The sequence below is a fragment of the Cyrtonyx montezumae genome, unplaced genomic scaffold (genome assembly GCF_038088225.1).
Source record: "Cyrtonyx montezumae isolate F1298 unplaced genomic scaffold, pur_monq_1.0 scaffold_8, whole genome shotgun sequence".
Classification (NCBI taxonomy): domain Eukaryota; kingdom Metazoa; phylum Chordata; class Aves; order Galliformes; family Odontophoridae; genus Cyrtonyx; species Cyrtonyx montezumae.
Genome location: NW_027072089.1, coordinates 46,556,445 through 46,578,765, shown reverse-complemented (window position 1 = coordinate 46,578,765; position 22,321 = coordinate 46,556,445).

Sequence of the window (22,321 nt, the reverse complement as noted above, 5' to 3'; positions counted from 1 at the left end):
CACCCTGGGAACCCTGTGCAGGAAGTCTTGAGTGCAAGGTTGTCTGGAGTGCAGCTTGGGTTCAACAGGGAAAGGGTTCATTTGCAGGTGACTCTTCATCCCAGATGAAGGTCCCAGAAGAAGGATGAAGGGAAGCTTTGGCCCTTGCAGGTCATTAGACAACAATGTTTCATGAAGTCTTATTAGGCCTTCAGAAAATAAATTCAGGAGTTTAAAAAAAAAAAAACAACAAAGCAAAAGTTAAATGCTATACTGTTAAGAAAATGATGTGATTTGGCTGAATGTTTGTTATTTCTATGGTCTTACTGGGACTGGATTTTTGCCTAAGATATCGGGACCAGTATGGCTGAGGTGTGCTGATAGATACTTGGACAGGTTTTATTTTATAACATGGTGTACTGACCGTTTTTGTTTTTCATTTTTGGTTGGATTATTGTGTTGCAGCTTATTGGTAGGTAACAGTTGGACCTGTGGGTTGAATCTGCCAGGTAGAGATAGCCAGGCATGGCAGATGCAATATTTAAGCCAGACAACTGAGTTCTAATCAGAGAGAAAAGCATTTCTTATCTGCCACTCCTTTGACTTTCTTCTTCCTAAGTAACTCTTTCTCTCCTAGTTATTGTTTCCCCATAGCATATTGTTAGAAGTGTGACCTGTGACAGCATAGCTAAGAAGACAAGTTGAGAAGGAAGCTTCAAGATGAAACACAGCTTTGAGTATGTGTAATAAAGTAGAATCAAATAGCGGGAGTAGAAATTGAGTAGCATCTTCTTCCTCAGCCAGGAAGACTCAAGTTCAACTTAATAAAAATGAATCTATCAGGAATCTGGTCCAGGGTTAAAAGCAGAATTAAGTTTTAATGGAGCATAAACATATGGAGTGTTTTCCATTTGTTTAAATTTATTCCTTTCCTAAATAAAAGGAGGTAAGTGCTTAATGCACTTATGAGGCTAAATAGCATGATGCGAATGAAGAAAAGATTATTTAGGTACAACAATGAATTTTAAAACAGAAGGGCTGGAGGCAGATTTCAAGAGAAGTTAAACAAATAAGTAATTAATTCTTGTAGTTTACCTACTGCTTTGTGACAAGGCTGTGGCTAGCTTTGTCAGAAGCTGTTAGAAAAATGAGATTGAAAAAAATTCTGGGCAGTGATGATCTTGGTATGTTGGAAGGCTGTCTTTTCTGAGATACGTGTTTTTGATCATGTATACTCAAGCTGTATGTAGGATTTAAAAAAAAAACCTTTAGATGATCTGCATTCAATTTTAGCGGAGGCTGATTCTCTCACTTCCTCTAGCAATATATTACCCTTATGACATACTAAAATTTACTCACTTCTGTATGACTGTCCTCCAGGGCACTGTGTCTAATTATAAGAATGACCACAAAAGCATCTGATTATGTGGTTTTGGTGATTAGTTTGTATTTACATAATTTTTTTCTTCCCTTCATTTCAAAATATTTGTTTTTTTCCTGCTAATGCACCTGAGATTGATGTTGGCAGTTGTGCTTTCTGGTAGGAGAATAAATTATACTTTCTGGTTTGGAAGAGCAGAAATAAACCACAGGGATCTTCCCTCTCTACTTAAACGGACCTCCCAGATAGTACACTAAGAGCAAATACCAAACAAAAAATTAATGTCTTAATATTTCTCTGATGCTGTGTGATGCTTAGAATTATCTATGGTAAAATCTTTGTTTGATGTTGCAGTAATGGTTGCAATTATATGTAGATACTGAACTGGTAGTTGGGGGTACTCGGAAGTTTTAATTTTAAGGCAGTGTTCAATTATTTACCATTTTTTCTAGTTTTCAATTGTTCAAGATAAGATCTTCCTTGCCAGCTGTCCTATTTACACTGACTTTGGCTACCTTGAGAAATAGCAGAATTCTGCTAGTTGAATGTAAACTTAAGTCAGAATACTCTGTTTTTTTTCTTGTTATTTGTCACACCATCTTTTTGTGAATGAGCTCATAATTTCTTAAAGAGGATTCTGAGTAAATTGGGCAAAAAATGGAGTTCAGAAGGGAATGAAGATTTTTCTCTTGGATTAGTTAAATACCTGAGGAAAAAAGTTGTTTTCATATCTTTGGTTAAGTCCTTTTGTGTATGTTGAATTCTCAGAATGTTCTGTCTGCTGGTGGTGGATAATTACTGTCCTTCCCCTTAAGTGCCTACGTGCTGATCAAAATTGTATGTGACTGTCTGCATCTCCAGGGTGCAGGGAGAGTTCTGTGGCTGAAGACCCTGGAAAGAACTGTTTTTATTTATCCTACCTCCTTGTCCCTACTTTGTTCAACTGATGCTTAGCTACAGTTAAGGTGCTAAAATCCAGGGGGTTGCAGAAGGGAGTGCTTTATTGCATTAAGGAGCAGAGCTAGAGTGCAATAAATAACAGAAAACAGTAGAGAACACAAAGAGAAAGGGCCAGGAGTTGGAAGAGGGTAAGGAAGGGGAGGAAGTGGAAACTTGAGTATTTTAACATAGGAACATATGTGCTAATTGAGAATGTGCACCAGCAGAGAAGTAGGATTTGTGATTAGAGAATACTTTGGTCAAACCAACACCTATGGATGACTCCTCCATTTAAACGTATATGTTTAAGAGGGCGGGTATCATTTTCTGGATACAGATTATAAAGAACTATTAGTGTGACTTAGTTTAGTGGAAAATACCTGATATTTGGTTTCAGGAAAAAAAAAAGCATATTACAAGTCTCAATTATTCCAGTCAGAATATAGGAAATAATAACTTGTATTAAAGGTCTCCAAATCATTTGTTTGAATCCTTTTCCATGGAAGGGCATCAGCTCTTACAAGATATTGCTAAACAGAAATCTTGATCCAAAATATTTCAGTATCTAAAAGGCAACATAGTTAGAGCTGACGATTCTGGCTGATGTATTACTCTCAGTATTTTGAGCATCTCCCTTTAACAGATATATGTTCAGCAAACTTTAAAATGTTGGCAGGCATCTGGCTGGAAGATTGTTGGTCAGCCAGAGAATACTTTCCTATCCATCTGGAGGGAGGGAGTGATTGACTGTACAGTGCTGAACTGTGGCTGGGTCACACCACTGCAGCCCCTGCCCAAAGCAGGCTGTGCTCGCTACAGGCAGTTCCCTTCTGGCTTGACAAGAGCAGCTTCTGAACTCCAGGGTCAGCAGCAGGATGTGAAATTCAGTCTATTCTAGTCTTTGACCTTGTAATTCCGGCATATTAAGTGCATGGGAAGCTGCAGAGTTGCATTAAGGTTTACAATGAATATGGTGTCAAAGCCCTAGTGATTGCAGGGAATTAAAAAGCAGAATTAAAACTACTGACTGGGTCAAGACTGCTTGAAGAGCGAGGCTGTGGCTATTTAAAAAACACTACAGAAATAATGAATGGCCCCAGATCCATTTCCAGCAAATGGGACAACTATCAGTATGAGCCCTCTGATGGTGGAATAAAGGTGTACTGAATAGCACCATCCTGTCTTAAGACTCTAGCATCACATCACTAGTTAAAGTGGTTGAAGAGATAAAACTGAAACTTTATATTCTAGACTGGCTTTCGAGGTCACAAAAGCAACTGAGTGAATTCTTAAGATTTTTTTTTCCTCCTTACTTAATTTGTCTGAAATTTTCATGATCTGTTGTCATTAAACTGAAATCTCTTCCTTTTATAGACAGGTAAGAAACTTTATATTTTGCATTAAAGCCAGGGATAGGCAGAACTGTTTGTGCATTTTGCAGCAACTGACTGGTTTTGAGAGTTGCAAAGTTGTTGGAATTCTTTCTTGGGTAAGCTACAGAAGGGAAAGGTACAGATCTTCTGCCTAGCTCACAGCTATTATATCTGAAATGCTAGAGGCTCTAATTTTTTTTTTCTGGTGTTATTAGTAAAAATGGATTTTCAGCTATCTTCTGGGTATTGCTTACCTAAACTGAAATTATCTTGAAGGAGGATAACTGTGATCAAAACTTCAGCATATTCTCTATGCAATGGTCAAAGAAATCTTCAGGGATGTGTGTAGGTATCACATGATCTAATGGGCCCTGACCTGCTCAGCCTGCCCTACTGCTGTGCAACTGGCAGCAGAGCCATTAACATTTGCTGTGTGAATGTTCTTTCTTTCCTGTTTCTTCCCTCCCCTTATGGAAATGCTTAAGGTAATACTTATTTTCTTGGCAATCATGGTGTGTGTTGCTCTTGAAGAGAAAACAGCTTGTGTTCTGCTGTGGTACATGTACCTGGATTTGGGGATGAAGTGTCTGAGGTGGTGTGGGTTATGATTTTTGAAGTCTGTGTAGGTAAGCTTGATAATCCAAGGCTTAAAAAAATAATGGTTGTGAGAAAAGTCGTGTTGAAGCTTTACTGTGAGGAGTTGGCCAATCCTTGGAGGCTGAGTTGGCATTTTCCAATATCTAAGGTACTGTGAGTGGGAGAGCAGGAGCTCCCCAAAAGAGAAGGTCTGTTCAGTGTGACAGTGTCCTTCCTTCCCTCCCCATATATTTAATCATAATTACCAGGAGGATAAGCTGTGTGGGACTCTTGATGAGCACAGTGTTTCAAGAGCTCTCACACTGGATTACTGTGTGTGAGACAGAGTACAACATGGCTTGTGCCAGACTCCATCACGCTATGGAGAGACTACAGGACCTATAAGAGGCACAGAAAACTGAGGTAGACTCATGCCTGAACAGTGAGGCACTAAGATGGTCTAGGCTTAGAGACTGATAAATCATAAATAATGTCACAAAATTTCTTAGAACTGGTGCAAAATAACTGGATTCTGTTTTAAAGAATTTTCTCTTACCATTGGCACAGAACTATTTTGCTGTGTATAGACAGGCCTTGCTGAGATGAAGGGTGTCAGTTGTACTGTTTGATAACTTCTGCCCTTGCTCCTGGATATGCTGGGGGAGACAGCTTGAAAATAAAGTAAAACAAAGTCCTGGGGTGACTGCTGCCCATGTGTGGGGAATAGAAAACCTGAAACTGACATGGGGCCTTTTGAAAAACAGTAAGAAAAAGAAAATATAAAGAGATAAAAATATCTTCAGCTCCCCAGAATGTTCAGGAGAACAGGTGCTTTGCAACATGTTAATCTTTCACACACTCATTTTTGAGTCTTTAGATGGTTTATATTTTCAAGAGTACTGTGATGCAGTTAAAGAGTCATAGGCTTTTTCCAGATGTATGTACAAGGGCTGCTCCAAAACTAATACCTCCTATGTTATTATGTTTGCCTACTAAATCAGAGTTGGATGTTGGTGATATGGCAGTAGAGGCTGAACCCTCCCACCAATTTTCTGTTACATTTCATTGCGTGTGACAGATGGCAGCAGAGGGGCGGTCTGACAGAATGGTGTTTGATGTGGAAGTGCATATGAGGTAAAGGAGAGGATTTGAATTCCTCCATGTGGAAGAAAAAGCTGCACTTGCTGACATTCATTGACTTGTGCTGAACATTTCTGGAGACCAGACAGTGGCTATGTGTATAGTGAGGCAGTGGGTTGTGTTTCAGCAGTGGTGACAGTGGGTAACCTCCACTGGTGCAGGTTTTTATGCGTGTGGCTTGCAGTTCTTGTTAATGGCTGGTGAAAATGCATAGATAATGGTGGTGTCTATATGGAAAAAAGAGCACATTCTCAGGTACACTGTCAGATTCTTCTGCTCTTTGTATTGTTTGTAGTTTCCATGGAAATACATAGGTTCATAGGTACGTTAGGTTGGAAAGGACCTACAAGATCTAGTCCAACCATCCTCACATAGGAAGCATTAGTTTTATAGTGACCTATGCAAATGTATGCTATGGGAAGACTTGTATGAAAAAAGATATTTACATTCTTGGAAGATTGTCTGATATTACATTATTCTAATTTGCTCTATGATTCTAGTTGCTCTCAAAATACCTTAATGTCTTATGTTAAGTGCAAATAAAGATGCTGCAGAGCAGGGGGATGACTCATAAGTATAACACTGCGCTTTCCCTCTGCTGCTTTCCTTCTGATATGTAAGGAAGCTATGGTAAAAAGCAAACCTGCTGCTTGTATAGGCTTTCCTGTGCTACAAATCAGTTTGCCTGATTGCTTCTGTCCTTCAGGCTATATAGTTTCCCCCGAATGACCTAATCCACATTCATTGACTTGTGTTAGTCCAGGACAATTCAGTTTCCCCTGTAGGGAGGGAGCAAATATGGCTGATCCCATGGTGTAGGACTCCTGAAATGTCAGGAAAACTGCAGGACATGCATATTATGTGAGCAGGGGAAAAGGAGTCTGCCAGTAAGTGATAGTAGAAAATCACCTTTAGTCAAATACTAAAGTGTTTGGAGAAAATATAGTTCTCCCAAACATGGTGTTTGGCTTGATCTTCAGTTGGACACCCACGAAAAAGATTTCTTGCAGCCAGATGGTTGCCTCAGCAGAGGAGAATGAAAGAGGATGAGAAAATGAGACATGACACAAAATCTTTAGAATATATCCACCCAGTTACCAAGTGATCAAGACTTACCTGTTCCCTGCATAGGTGTGCCTGAAGGAAGGGTAGATTTATCTATGGGGCTGCAGAGGCTCAGGTGAGCTCCTGTCTGGCAGCATGTTCCAAAGCTCAGGAGAAGGGGATTATTCTTCTCTTTGCTGGGTTCTGAAAATTTCCCCTACAAGGTTAGTGAATAAGGGAAGATATAGGGATACCTATATACTCACAGATTCTAAGGTCAGAAGAGACTACTCTGGTCACCTAATCAATGACTTCATTTTTTTTCCTCCTGACTGGATTGAGAACACTTTAAACATCTAATTAAACATCTAATCCTTAAAGGCTCCAGTCTACGCTGAATCTACCGCTTGCTGGATAAGCTCTTTCTGTGTCTAATTATCCTCACAGCTATTAAAATGCTTCTTATTTCAAGGTTGGATTTGTATAGCTGTTTCTATCTTCTGAGACTGTTAAATGCCACTATTGTATGTTGGAATAACATTTAAAAACAAAATACTGTAAGGAAAGGAATAGAATTAGTGAGTTTGTTCTCAATGACTGAATTCTAAACTTTAAGAATAACTAATATTCATTGTTTTCTTATGGCCTTCTTTTTGTTGCTTCCAGTTGTTCTTTTCACATGTCAATCTTCAGTGCTTTACTAGTTCTTGAGCAGGGCCTCCAACTCTGTCTTTCACAGTCTGTATGAGTACTAGTACTAGTCCTTAGATAATGCATAAAAAGTCACACCAGAGATCTATCTAGCCCAAAAGCTTTTTTCCAGCAGTGTTCAAAACGGATGTTTGGAGAAGGTGATTTAGAATAAAACAAACGTTATGGGCTCAGCCCATAATAAGTAACAAATTGCACCTGCTTTTTTTTTCCTTTAACAGATAAAAGAAATCTAAGCTAAGTGCATACATTCTCCTTTTACTTTAAAGGAGGGAAATGGAAGGGAAAAGCAGCATATTTAGTAGTTGTAAGGGGAAAGAAGAAAGAATAGGAAGGCAGAAGTATGGCTTCTGTTTTGGGTGTTATGTTTCTCATTGGGTTGTTTTCTTTAAACTCTTGAACATATTTTATTGACTATATGTTGAGAAAGATTATGCAAACATGCAGAATAACATTTTCTGTCTGCTGATTGTGTGTATAACTACAAATTTGTTATTAGATGTTTCCAATATTTTGTTTTGAGCTTAGTGCTGTTAAATACAAATGATTATTTTCACCTTTGTACAAACCTTTTTCTACCTTTTTCATCTCTGTAAGATAAGCTTTACTCCACAGTATGGAGCAGTGAGGGGAGGGAAAGAAAGCAACTTCTAAAAGCATCTTGCCATCACCAAGTAGCCCAGCACACGAATTTATCAATGCTGATACGGAAGGGCAAACAGGTTTCAATAGGTTTACTAACATATACACGTGTCAGGGCTGTTGAAAATAATAAGGGGAAGTTAAGGAAATGAGGAGAAAGTGCATTCTGTCTGAATTATAAACCAGAGAATTCTGTGAGAATCCAACCAGAAACAGAATGAGCGATGACTAAACACAACATGATTTGCAACACCCCAAATATAGACTGGAATCATCAGATTTCGTAAATCACTTCTGTATTTGTGCCGATTAGGTTTGTCTGAGATACATAACTCAAGCTTGCTCTTTGCAGCAACCGCAAAGAGGATATTTGAAGATATTTGCTTTCCTCTGCCCTGGAAGGGGTAGGGTGAAAGTAATGTAGCTGAGAGTTGGATGCTAAGGGTAGCAGGGGTCTGAAAAGAGAAACAGCTTTTGCTAAGCAGAAGCCGTAATGCCACACTGCAGCAAAACACAGCTTAGTGTGTTAGCAAAACTGTATTTATAGAAAGCATCAGCATGCAGCTATGGTCACATGTCTGAAGGTGGCCTTTCATCTCCTTGTAAATATTTTTCAAACAAGATAGAGGGGTGGGAGATGGAAGAAATCTCAGATGGTGTTAAATTTCTGCAACACTAGTATTTCAGTACCTGCTGCAGAGGGTGTAAGAGGCATCTAGTCCTTACCTCTCAAACTGAAATACCAAAACTCTCTCTCCTGAAACTCGCCAGTTTTCACGCCCCCCACCCACCCCCACAGCCTCACCACTACTGTCAGCATTTGCTATGCCATTTTGCTTCATTGCTCACTTGCTAAATATAAGCCTATGATTTTCTTTATTCCAAGAGCTCTGCTGTGCGATAAGCACTGAATACTGACAGCTCCCCCAGTCCAATTCAGTAAAAGCTATGGGCTGGCTCCACGGGGGTATACATCCATCTTAGGTGAAATGTTGGCTCTTGTGACCAGAGAATCTCTTCAGATGACCTGTACATAGTGACATCTGTCAGTAATGACCTCTGAAGTTCAACAGAGCCCTTCCTTCAGGATAAAAGGTGGCCCTCCAGGCTTAGGTACTCTCATTGTTCAGTAATGGTCTACTTGTATCTGACAGATACACTGGCTTTTGAGAGAGAGCTGACTTCTGCTCAACCTCTAGGCACTGTTAGTGACACAGGTAACTTTGTGTTCAGCCTTGTGCTGTTTTTTGCCTACCTCTTCTAATCTTGTAGGCACTGATTTTAAGCACACCTGAAGCTGTTTTGTCTCTGGGTTGAACTGGCCTTGGTTCCTCAACCTCTCCTCACAATTCATCCCTGTTCATTCTGGTTGCCATCAATTGAACTTGCTCTGGAGCCCAAGGCTGTTATGCAGACTTCTAAATAGTCTGAGTGCTTAGCAAAGGGGAATAAAGGTTTCTTGCTCTTGATCTACTGATTGTGGTTCTGATAATGTGGTCTAGAATTGCTATATAATCTTCTGTACAGACAAGGCATGCTGCTGGCTCAAATTCAGCTTGATGTCATTCATAGAATCATAGAATTACCAAGGTTGGAAAAGATCTACAGGGTCATGCAGTCCAACTGTCCACCTATCACCAATTTTCTCACTAAACCATGTTCCTCGCACAACATCTAAACATTCCTTGAATGCCTCCAAGGTTGGTGACTCTACCACTTTCCTGCGCAGCCCATTTTGGGCCACTTGGGCACACTGCTGGTTCATGTTCGGCTGAGCATTGACCAGTACCCTCAGGTCCATTTCTTCTACACAGTCTTATAGCCACTCTGCCTCAAGCCCACATTGTTGCCTGGGGTTGTTGTGGCCAAAGTGCAGGACTCAGCACTTGGTACTGTTGAACCTGTCCCCATTGACTTCAGTCTAGCTATCCAGACTGTCCAGATCACACTGTAGGGCAGATAGACACTTCCAGCCAACTTGGCGTCATCTGCAAACTTACTGAGGGTGCACTCAATGCCCTTGTCCAGGTCATCAATAAAGATACTGAAGAGGACAGGCCCTGGTACTGACCCCTGGGGCCACTTGTGACTGGTCACCAGCTGGATTTAACTCCATTCACCAGCAATCTCTGGGCCTGGCCCTCAACCAGTTCCTTACTCAGCAAAGAGTAGATAGACTACATCAACAGCCTTTCCCTCATCCACTACTGAAGTTCATAGGCAATTACTTGGTCAATGGTTCTATGTCCAGGTGGAGGCTAATGACACATGGTGATGCCAAGGACTGTGTCCTTGGACTGTTGCTCTTTGACATCCTTATCAATTATATAGATGATGGGATCAAGTTTGCAGGTGACACCAAGCTGGGTGGTTTGGTTTATGTGATAAAAGGAAGGAATACCACCCAAAGGGAGGATGAGCAAGCTTGAAAGGTGTGCCCATGTGAACATAATAAGATTCAGCAAAGGCCAAAGTGCAAGGTGTTACACTTTGGTCAGGGTGGTCCTGGTGGTGTAACTGCAGACTGCAAGAACAGCTCTGTGAGGGCAGCCCTGTCAAGGACTTTAGGGTCCTGGTAGATGGAAAACTTCAAATGAGCCATCAGTATGCACTTGCAGCGTGGAAGATCAATGCTGTCTTGGGCTGCATCAAAAGAGGGGTGGCCAGCAAGACAAGGGAGGTGATTATCCCCTCGATTCTGCCCTCAGCACCCATCTGGACTGCTGTTCCTACTCTGGGTGAAGGAGCCTGCTGCCATTGCCTGCCCAGCTCCTGCTGTGACTCCTCTGTGGACATGATGGTGGGGTGCCCAGTACATCCATAAAGGATGCTGGAGAACTTCTCAGCTCTAGGGCCTGCAGGGCTAGTAGAGCACAACCTGGTGGAGTCCTTGTTCAGTGCTAAAAGTTTGTGTATGCTCAGCTGGAGTCAAGGCACGAGTCCATGCTGAACTCTGCTATCCCCTGAATTTATATGTGTCAATGGGGTCAGCCATCTGATGATATCACAGCCCCTTGGTGGTGACCTCACAGTCCATAGATGCATGTATTCAGGCACCAACCTAGGCCTCCACCATCCTCTATTATTCAGTGAGATATATATATATATTTTCTTTTGTAATGGTGAAACACTTGGGAAAATAAAAATTATTTACTCTCTGTGACGCACCCCATCTTCTGAAACTTAGAGGGATGATTCTTTGCCTGTTTTGGCTTAGATGTGATAGCAGTTGGTGTCAATCTCTATTTCAGGCTTTATTTTTATATATTTTTCATTTTTTTTCTTAATACCAAGTGTTTATATCACAGCAGGTTGTTTACTTGTGCTTTCCTACTCTATGAGATCAGCTTCAGTAGAAGGTTGGACTAGATAATCTCCGGGAGTCCCTTCCAGTCCCAGTGATTGTGACTCTAAAGCAGTCTTTCAAAGTTGATATGAGCTCATTGCATGTATGAGGAATTCATTTACCTTAAGAACTGTGAATGAAGCTTATATAAGTCATTGTATTTACTTTACCAGTCCTTTCCAAGACTAGTAGTTAACATTTTCAGAAGTATCTGAAGAAATAGCAAGAAAGAAAATATTTATTATTCCTAATTCTACTCCTGTTTTGCATATTTATGTAATTGTATAAATTTATATGAGAGACTATAGAAGACTGCAGAAAGGAAGAAAGGGGAAAAAAGTTTGCTAACCTCTGGTTCTAATAGTAGTACATCCTGGTGTGGTGCTGGACTGTTTATGTACAGGGAGGGACAGAGCTCTACACCCTTCTACTTTCACTCCCAGCCAAAGATTGCACCTAGAGCAAACTGGGTGAAGTAGGACTGCTAGACTTCCTTTCCTATCTGTCCTAGATTAGCTCTTTTCATAGGATGAGCTTTTTTTATGAGATGAACACATCATACTCATACTGCAGAGAGACAGATGATTCTCACAATCTCTACTTGTAGTTTTGAATTTTTGAGTGGGGAGATTATTGCCAAATTGTCAAGACAGATCAGCAGTGAAAGCTTATCCAAAAATCACCACTGGAAGCTCAGGATATTTCAGGACAGTAGATTCCAGTGTAGTCTGCAAAACAATTTTTTGCCTGTTGAGGCTGTATCAAATGTGAAGACCTAATCTTGTAGCTCTGAGATTAATCTTACTGGCCTCGATGGGACTGTTTTATGACAAGGATTGTAGGATCAGATTCTTCAAGGTGTTTGATAAATTATACATGTCCATGGGAAAATTGGCTTTTGTAGCCATTCATGAATGTATTTATATATTATATATATATTTCGATATTATATATCGAAAGATCAAAATTTTGCTTATGGTTTCTGAAGTAAAAATGCAGATTTCTTTTTTACTTCTAAAAATATAATTATCTATTAATGTCAAGATGACAATCTGAAACAACTCCTGTAATAGCATGTCATGGTTTTATGGTTTTGGTACTGGATGTGGAATACCAGTACCAAAAATCATAAAACCATGACATAGCATCTGATTTACGGAGAGGAATCATTATCTTCTAGCTGTGTTACAGTTAACTGCAAATAATGAAGTGAAATTTAAACAGGGGAATGGTCAAATTAATTAAAAAAAAAATTGTAAGACCATATTTACAGTTAGCATTCTGACTGACTTTCTTCCAACCTCTTCTCTTCCTCCTTTTTAATTCAAGGTTGAAAAAGACAGGGTTTCAGCATTAAGGAACAAGGGTTTTTATTTTTTATTTTTTTAACTTCAGTTTCAAAGAGCAGGAGAAGAGCCTGTATCTGTTTTTCTGTAACCAAGTAACACAATGCCTGAATGGAAAGACATGTTGATCTGCTACCAGCAAAAGATGTGCAAAACCCTGAGAGAGTGAACTGACTTACAGAACTTGTTTCAGGATCTTTCTTTATCTCAGTGCTGGAGTACTGCTAGTCTTCCTCTAAGCTTTCTAAAACCAGTTAAAAAAAAAATAAAATTCTGGATTTCGGTTACCTACAATGTAAGGGCTGTTCAGCTAACTCAGTGGTTTGGCCACCAGGCCTGTGAAAGCTATCCAGTTTCCTTTTTCATTTAGAGAACAAGAAATCGCCTAAGGGTGGGGTTCAGAACCATTTAGGTGAGTGTTATGGCAGTTGTGCTACACAGGACACAGCTGGTCTGTCTACCTCCAAATTATGTATGAAGGCCGCCTGATGTTCCCTGCTAATTCCAGAATCTGTCCCAGGTGTTTTCCTTCCCTTGGAGTACAACAGGAGACACAGTAGGCTGCTTCTGCTTGTGAAAACAAGCTGTGGTACTAATGGAGATATACTGTGAAAGGCTGAAGATCAGTAGTGAAATATCAAAGATATTTTAAGCGCAAAGATATTTTAAGGTGCTTCAAGAGAAGGTTTTGTTTCATTCTCTTATCTTAATGAAACTTGCACATGTGGAAAAATAAGTCTAGTTTCAATTTTTATGTCAAGTTTTTGACAGGAAGGCATAGAAAGTAAAAATTTGCACTAGTATATTATTTGTAGTCACAGCAAGTCTGTAATATTTAGGCTGGTGTGATGCAAGTGTCTAAGTAGCTGGTGGGCTGCAGACCCTGCATTAATTTTCCTTTTCTTGAGTGTAGGGAGATCAGGATGCCTACTAGACAATCTACAGAATGCAAATGATTTAAAGGTGTGGGGGAAAGCCTTTCTTCAGCCTTAGAAACTGGAATACAGAACTGACGAAAACTTCTAAGACAGAGTATCCAAGGATCTGAATGTAAAAAATGGCCATAAAGTTGACTACTCCAAAGAATCAACAAAACACTGCAGATGCTTTATGACAAATTTGTGGCAAGCCTGTGTATTTGTGACAGCCTAATCTGTCACAGAAACAGCAGAAAAAGGATCAAAGTTCTGCCAAATTCCCATTTTCTGGAAGTGTAGAAAATTAGTGGTGTGTGGGAAGCATACTCCAAGTGTCTGAGAAGCAAGATGTGCTTCTGACTACCCTGAAGCCACTGGAGCAATCATCAGAAATGTTTTTCAGTTACTATGACTTTGTCAATGTCCAGTGCTTCAGAAGGAAAGGACGAAGATCTGTCCTGTTTGAGATGTTTAATATACATCAAGGGAATAAACTGGTCCCAAAAGGTGAGTGGTGGAACACAGTCCAGTGCAGTCCACCCACACAAAATGAATAGCACCAACACGAGAATGGATCAATTGTTCTTCCTCCTCAGGGATACCACAAGGGAAAGACAGTCTTTAGCATTGCTGGAAACAGTATCTTCCCTCTTGAAAGACTTTCAGTGGTCTTTGGAAGTTTTATTCTTGTTATTTATTTTCTCCCAGATCATAAAAAGAGTTGCTAGGGCTTGTTAATACAGCTTGTGAACTGTTTTGGACTAATTATCTGCTTCAACATCATATTTTTGGAGAAATGGATTAATCAGTGTGGCATATTGTTAATAAGTAAAAAAAAAAAGTTGTTGAGGGGGTAAGACATGTAGTATGCTTGCTTATCAAGCCCTTGGTCTTGCAGTCTCTTAAGCACATCAGCATTTCCAGATACATAAGCTCTGTATGTATTCAGTTACTAGTCAGGTTATAGCTTGCTCAGACTAGTGTGCCTAACAACCAGTATTCACCAGTCTATTTGTCAAATGCTTCCTGTGCCTTGAATGAATTGGATGACTGAAAGTACCGTTCTTGAATAATTAACTTTCATGAAGACAGATACTTAATCACACATGGAATTATTATATTAATCTCACTGTCATGGATTTATGTTTTTTTGTTATTGGTATTCCACATCTTAACCTCATATGAGACACTGGGAGTTAAAGAGTTAATGCTCTAAGTCCATGGACTGCTGACTTTCTGGGTACCTGCCTCTCAGAAGAGAAGGTGAACTACATACACCGGAGGTCTTTGTGTTCCCATTTTCCACACAGAGGGAAAGATTAAACTGCATGCAAGTCCAGGAGACTTCCTCTTTTGTTGTTCATCTCAGCAGTGAAGGCCATCTTGTCTTCAGCTTTAAAATTGGTTTTGAACATTCTTGGATTTGATAGTTCTTGTTGCTGGGTTTGGGTGTGTGGCTGGTATTGTTTTTTTTAAGTCTTTGTGGAAGAATGTTAATCTTCAAGTAACTAAAAGTCTTCACGTTTTTAAGAGTTGTAATGGAACTAATGAGACAATCTTAACAAGGCTCCTGCTTTGAGTTAGTTGTCTGATTTGAAAATGAAGGGTTAATGGTTTTTAAATTGATTCCAGAATACATTCTGAAGATAGATGTGTTAGATTATCTCATTGTGTGTATCTGTAATAAGTGCTCCTCTAGTAGATAGGGGATGTATATTTGCACAATTTTCTATCATTAAATTGTAATTAGATACTCGTCAACAATGTGAGTTGGTACTGCTATTGCTTAATAGCAGTGATTGGCTCTGTCCACACTAACTAATGAATAGCTTCCTTATAAGTGAGTTAATAAGAGTAGTCCCCTTACCTGAAATTATTCCAGTCACAGTGTTGTAGTGCACTTCATTAGAGAAATGTAAAATGAAGCAGCATTTCAAATAGCTATTATATAGTATCAAACTCTTTCTACCTGTTATTTTAAAAGGTTTTTTTCCCCTGAGGAAACCCTCACCTCTCCTTAGCATTCCTCAGCACAACACAGAATTCTGTGAAATGTTGCTGTACTTAATTACATTTAGTTAACTGTGCTTAGTGTCAGTTTTAACTTCTCACTATGCTACTATGGAAAACTGGGAAGACAAATTCAGCTGTGTTCTGGTTATTGTACAAGAAGTTTCTCTACATATAAATAATGTGGTGTTAATCAGAACTTCTTAATTGTTCATCCCAGGAAACTATCGCTTTTGACATGTCTGTCCATGGGTGTTTGGTTTATTTAACTCAAGCCATGTAGAAGTGATTTCCAGGAGTGTGGAGAGTAGAGGAAGGAAAAAAGGTTTAATCACTTTAAGAGTTTTTCTTTTTATCTGAGTTCTATGAAATTTAAAAAACAAACAACAAAAAAAGCCCTCCAAGAACTTAATTTATGTTGATTCAGATTTCAGCATGCTGAGATAGCTGGAGCTGAATTTGCTATTATGGTATTATCATTCTTATTTTATCTTCCATCTGACCACTGAATCCCATGTAATACTAATGGAGACCCTCAAGACAAAGTTTGATTCCTGAAGTATCTTGGGCTTGTTTCTTTAACAGTAATGTGCTTATCTGTCTTTCAAAGTGAATGCTGGTTGTTAGGCACATTGGTCTGGGCAAGCCATAACCTGACTAGTAACTGAAGTCTGATTAGTCTCAAAAACCATATATGCTACTGGTGTTTTGTTCTTCAAACATGAAATAGAATCTAATGTTTCCAAGTGTTGTTAAGAGAATACACAAAGCCACATTTTTCACTTGGTTGAATAATGCATCTTTAGTTTGCATTAATCTTTTAATTATTCTGTAGAGGTCTAAAATTGCAAGTGGCTTTTAATAGCATAAAGAGTTAGAAGTAGAACAGGTTTAATTATTTTACAATTGCTGCTTCTACTTCTTAAACTAACTGCTCAATGTGTAATGTCATCAAATTTACAATTTTACAGAGTTTACTTGATAATTATTACATAGATCACTCTGGAAGTAATGCCTCTATTTATTTCCATGGGAACTACAACAGACACAAAAGTACAAGAACACCATTCTCAGCTATGAAACATTATTTTTTCATTATAGTCACCACCGTTAGCTATGTACTTCTGTCAACAGTGAACAAGAGCCTGCATGCTACATTCCTTGAAAAAAAAAGTCTTTGCCAGTGGATGTGACCCACTGCTTCACAACTGCTATGGTGATGTTTCTAGGAAAGTGTTGTCCATGCAGTCCTTCTTTTATCAGCCTGAAGAGACAGAAGTTATAAGGTGTCAAATATGGACTATATGCTGGTTGTGGTAGGATAGTCCACCATGGCAATGTGCTCTGTTGTCTTCAAACAGGTATGGGGCTTGGTATTATAGTGTTGCAAGAAAATGTCTTTTTTCTCTACCCTAACTCTGGAAGTTCAAGCCCTCAGCTTAGTCAGCACTGTAGTGGTCAGAGTTGATTATTTGTCCAGGTTCCAAGAAATCCAGAAGGATGACCCCTTTCCTACCCCAAAAGGCAGTGCTCATCACTTTAATCTCTGGATGTTGCATCGTGAACCTTTTCTTCAATGGGGGATTCACTTGTTGCCATTCCATCACCACTGACTGCTGTTTTGTAAGTTTATAAGGGTGACACCATCTCTCATCACTAGTTGTTTATTATTGAATCATGATTCAGTCTAGTAAACTGTCACCTTCAGTCTTGCATTGGTTCAATGTGTGTCCTGACAGACTTGCATTCAATGTCTTTTTTTCTGTTCCTGTTTGAGCATTTGTGAGATCCAACTGGCACAAATTTTGCAATATGATAGTGCTGCCACCAGTGTTTCCAATGCATTAATCTGATATTTAGCTCTTCACTCACTTCTCTGGTCATTATCCACCACTTCACATAGATAAGATGATTGAGATGCTCTTCATTTTGTGGTATGACAGCTATGCGTGACCATCTGGAATAAGGCTTGTCTTTCACATTGCTGTTGCCGCTGCTGAATGCACCACCCACTGCCTCACTGTGTGTACATCCACTAGTTGGTCTCCACATACAATCAGCAGGTGTCAATGAATGTCAGTGGGTGCCGTTTATTCTGCATGGAGGAATCAAATCCCGTGTGTGGACCTATTGTTAAGGTATTGCAAGTATCACATTTTCAGACATCAAATATTTCGAGTAGTGATGCTAAAGAATAAAATATAGCAAGAACCTCTAGGGCTGCAATGTAGACCATCAATTTTAATGTTTTATTTGTTGGGTAGGCTGGAATGCATGTTAAAAAAAATTACAATGGGCTTTTCTCAGAGAGTCAATAAAAATTAGATTCTGTGAAGACCCTAGCAAAATTCAGGTTCTGACCTCCCTTTAGAGATACTACTATCTTGTTCCTTGCTCATTTTTCCTTATTTTTTTTTTAAGATATGGAGAAAGAGTTGTCTAAGGAGAAAGTTTGTTTCTAGATGCTAGCAGTGAGGTCTGACCTAGGTTCTTTTGTAGTTTAGAATTTGTATTGCTTACAAGTTTTAACTGGGATATTGCATAGAGATTTCACATAATGCCCAGACAGAAGAGCTGATGCTGTAATCACTTTGGTGCTGCACTTTGTCAGTGTTGCATGCAGATATTAACTATTTCACTGATAATAGAATAAATCCCATGAATCCTAACATTTTGGTAAAATACAATTAAATTAAATGTGAATCTTTTACTATTAAAACTGATGGAGTAAGGCAAGATCTTCTGGAACCTTTAGCATGTTTTTATAGGTTGTAGAGCTTTGTTTTTCTTCACAAAGTGGGGATTGTGGTAATGCATGAAAGGAACAGGATTCAGAAAATATTTTAAAAGTTTTTTTTAACTTCATGTGAGCTGCAATATATGCTATTTACTTACCCAAAAATAGCTTTTATCTAATGTAGACAAAAGATAAGTGGCATATACAGTACTAGTGCTGAATAACTGCTGACTTGCAGTCTTCAATCAGCTCAGAGAGAGCCTCACAGGAGCCATAGTTCCAAAAGAAATGATACACATAAGGAATCTGATGATTAATTGAGGAGCTAAAAGAGCAGAAAAGTGAGTAACAGACCAGGTTGTAGAAGTGGCCTCTATAAGAAGGTTGATAACATTCTTTTCTAATCAAGATGAGTTGGAAGAGAGGAATTAAAATGTGTACAAGGTCTTTGCAAAGAGGGGGATAAAGTGGCATCTATATTCCTTGAAGGCAGGAAGAGAAGAAACAGACTGTAATTTCAGGAATTGGATGCTTAGACATCATTTCCAGTTGTGAGAACAGTGATGTTTACCAGGCAGATACCTGGTGAAACTGTGGAATAAACACTGCCAAAACTTCTGAGGTGCATGGTTGGACTGCAGTTGTTAGGCCACAGTCTATCACCTGACCATGAGCAAGACTGTAAGAACAGTTTCATGAGACTGCGTGCTGTATTGTTCAACTAACTGGTGAAGAAGAACCTGGACCTAGAGTTACTACAAGGTCATTACAGATCAACCAAATACCAGCTTTTTCTTTGGTTTCTTTTCTCTCCAATTTTCCAGCATCTTCACTGCCTTTAAAAAAAAGTTTCTAGGCCTGCGAAGGATACAGCATCCCAGTGCAATTGAGTTATGACAACTAGGAAACCAGGAACTGAAAGGTATGTGACTTATTCTAAGTAGTTTTCCATTCAAATCCTCTGATCCACAGCAAACTATATGAAATTTGTGGCAGGCTTATGTTGCAGGTTACTCTTATTCAGCAAAATGTCTCCAGCTGTTTCAGTAGACAATTTGTCTACTTCTCACCTTTTTCAGAAGAATCTTAGAACCAAATTTTATCTCCTGATTTAGCTCTTGAGTGACTGAAGTTTCAAACCTGTCCATTGAAGAACACAATGAAAAAGCAGTGGCAAAATTGTTCCAAGCTTCCAAAGCCTCCACTTGGGTGGACTTATATTGCAGCTGTTACTCATTTCCTTGTCTCCTACAGATAGCTTACTCCAGTATAAAAGTGACCAAAAACTATACATCATATGTCTTTATGCTAATGGAATATCTACTGCAGTACAGTGTGTAGAGGACAGTTACAGGAATGATGCTGGCTGGATATGAAAGGCTGAATAGTATAGCCTGTAGCTGTAAGTATTTTGAATCACTTTGAGATCTTGCAGAAAGCTATCTTACTGGAGATGATTTTCCCAATCACTTTGATAAGGTTGTATAAATGTCTTTCAATAGTACAAAATAAACTGTTTCAAGAGGGAAACTGAAAATGTGCTACCACCTCTACTTAGTGTGTTAGTTATATATATTGAGGTGAGGTGTACTGTATTTTTTAGTTATGCAGTTTCTGTTTAGGCTTTTTAGTCATTGAAATCCCTATTTTTTAATGATATTCTAGGCTGGTGAATTTTTAAAAGCAAACAAAAGAGCTATTATAGCCGTCGTAACCATTCTCCTTTTCCTGTGAAGTTAATAAATCAGAGCTGTGAGGTAGCAGGCTTTCTGCTGAAGTATATCTCATTGTCCTTGTATTCATAAATTACATCTATCCTCCAAGTCAAAGCACACAGCAAAATTGAGTTAGTGTGTTATGGCTAAAATAAAGTACTCTGAGCCTGGAGTGGGAGCTCTAGATATGTGCAGAGATTTCTACTGTGTGCCTCATCGTGCATCCTGTTGAATGATAACTAAAGCTGTGAGGCCTTGCCCAGGACCAGTTTCCACATCGTGGTGTTTTTTTGTTTTTGTTTTTTTAACAGTTTTTCACTTCCTTTCTTTCATCTTCTGAACTGATATTTTTCCAGTGTTTGGCTCTCCCTGTGCAGTCAGGTATCTGTTCTCAGAAGTTTGAATAAACAAAGTTTCCACCTCTTCTGTCTAAGAAAAGAATGAAGAGAGTATTCTGCAGTAAAAGTAAATTCTGCTCTTCTATTTTTATTTAAAAATGTAAATTTGCTATGGAAACAATTTTGGAATGATGCTTGACCTCATTTTGAAAGGCAACGACTTTGATTTCTCTGTTCTGAAATACACACTTAAAGGAAGTATAGAGGGCTTGGTAGTAGCTGTTGCTGATTGAAGAGAGAGGCACGTTTCATATTAGAAGACCTTCACTACTTGTGTTAGAAATATATTAAAATATTAAGTTTTTTTTAAGAAAAACTCCTGATGTTAACTCAGTAGAGAAAACTGAGAAGTAGAGGTGGCTTCTTGAGAGAGGACTTTGTAAATTATCTAGAATGCATTTAATAAGTTGATTTTATTTCTTTGAGTGCCTATATAAGATGAACAACCCAGTGTTCTTATTGGAGCACAACAGAAGACAGTCTAAGTCTTCTAACATGTTAAAGTGTCAAGGAAAGTGACTGGTATAGCTCCCAAGAAAACAACAGGAAGGTCTTTTTTGAAGGATTGAAGTTTAGAGTGGAAAGGACTTGTTCTTACTAGACCTAGTACTAGTTTCATACTGTACTAATTAAGAACCTGTTATAGGAAAAGTTGAAATGGTTTGTTGATGGAAGCAACGGGCAAGCACAGCCCAGTGTATTATGAAGCCCTATTTGGTAAATACATGGCACTACCTTTGGTCTGAATCTAAGTATATTTGGGGATGAGTTAGTGCTGAACATAGGACTCAGCAGAATTTTATTTCTGTGGCTACCTCTTGTAGTGTGCCTTGGAGTATCGATCCTGAGGAAAAACCTGGGACCAGGCCATGAATTCCAAAGCACTCAAAGTTGATAGTGAAGCAGGCTGTTTGTTAAAGCTGGTTGTACTTCACGCATTTATAGATGCTCTGGCTTAAGGCCTTCAAATCCAAGAAACACTTCTTTCTCTATCCTGTCTCCTTCTTTTGCCTCCCACTTCTGTTTGCCACAGAAATGATCACCTGTAAAAGTTCCAAAGTAAAAGGCAAAAAGCTGGATGATTTCATACTGATAATGGCCTGGGCAGAGCATAGCAACTTATCTGCCTTTACTATGACTAATGGGCACTGGAAACAAGTGTGAGAAAATAATCACCTCAGTTCATTTACACTCTTCTCTCTTCGATAATCTATCAACCCCAATTAACTCAGACTGTTAATGACTGCTGTAGGAACTATAGAATGAAATATCATTAAAATCACTTATAGTAACAATCTCTCTCTAAGTGAAGTGGGGTATGCATCATCCATCAAGTCGATTGATCTAAGTCAGTCTCAAGCACTCTTTTGATTTGAGGTATTGACAGTTTTAGTGGACCAATACTGTTGGAAGTCAGCAGGGTACTGTTGATGATGCATCCATGGAAGGAGCCCAATAATAACTTGAATCAATACTGGAATCATCAGTGAACAAGTTCTGTGTTTTTCAGATTTTGACAGTGCTGAAAGCATGCAATACATGAACCACTAGTGAAAGAGATCATTCCTGTTGGAGAGGCAGGATGTTTTGCACTATGCTACCATTTCTTTCTTTTCTTTCTTTTCTTTTTTTCCCCCTTTTGGAGGATGCTCTTGCTTCTTAACCTTTTCCATTTTCACTAACAGTCATGTTCATTAGAGCAGAAGAACCTCTGCCTCATGAATAACAGAAGGTTCCTCTCACTAATATCTGTGCAATTACTTTATGGCAATAACATTTGAGATAATAAACCAGGTTCTGTCCTGATGAAAGTAAATATGATTACACTGAAGGTAAACATAGTTATGCTTTCAAGAGATAAATAAAATAGAAGTCTCAGCTTTGCAAGAGACCCAAATAACCTTATAGCACAGCTATAATGCTCTGCTATTAAAATAATGAGTAGAGCATAACAGTGATGCAGTTTAATTGAAATAAGCTACTACTGCTGCTTTAGATGTTATATTGATTTGTGGTCTCTTGGTAGGATAGACAATGGGAGAACTGGGAGGACTTTTACAGGCTTAT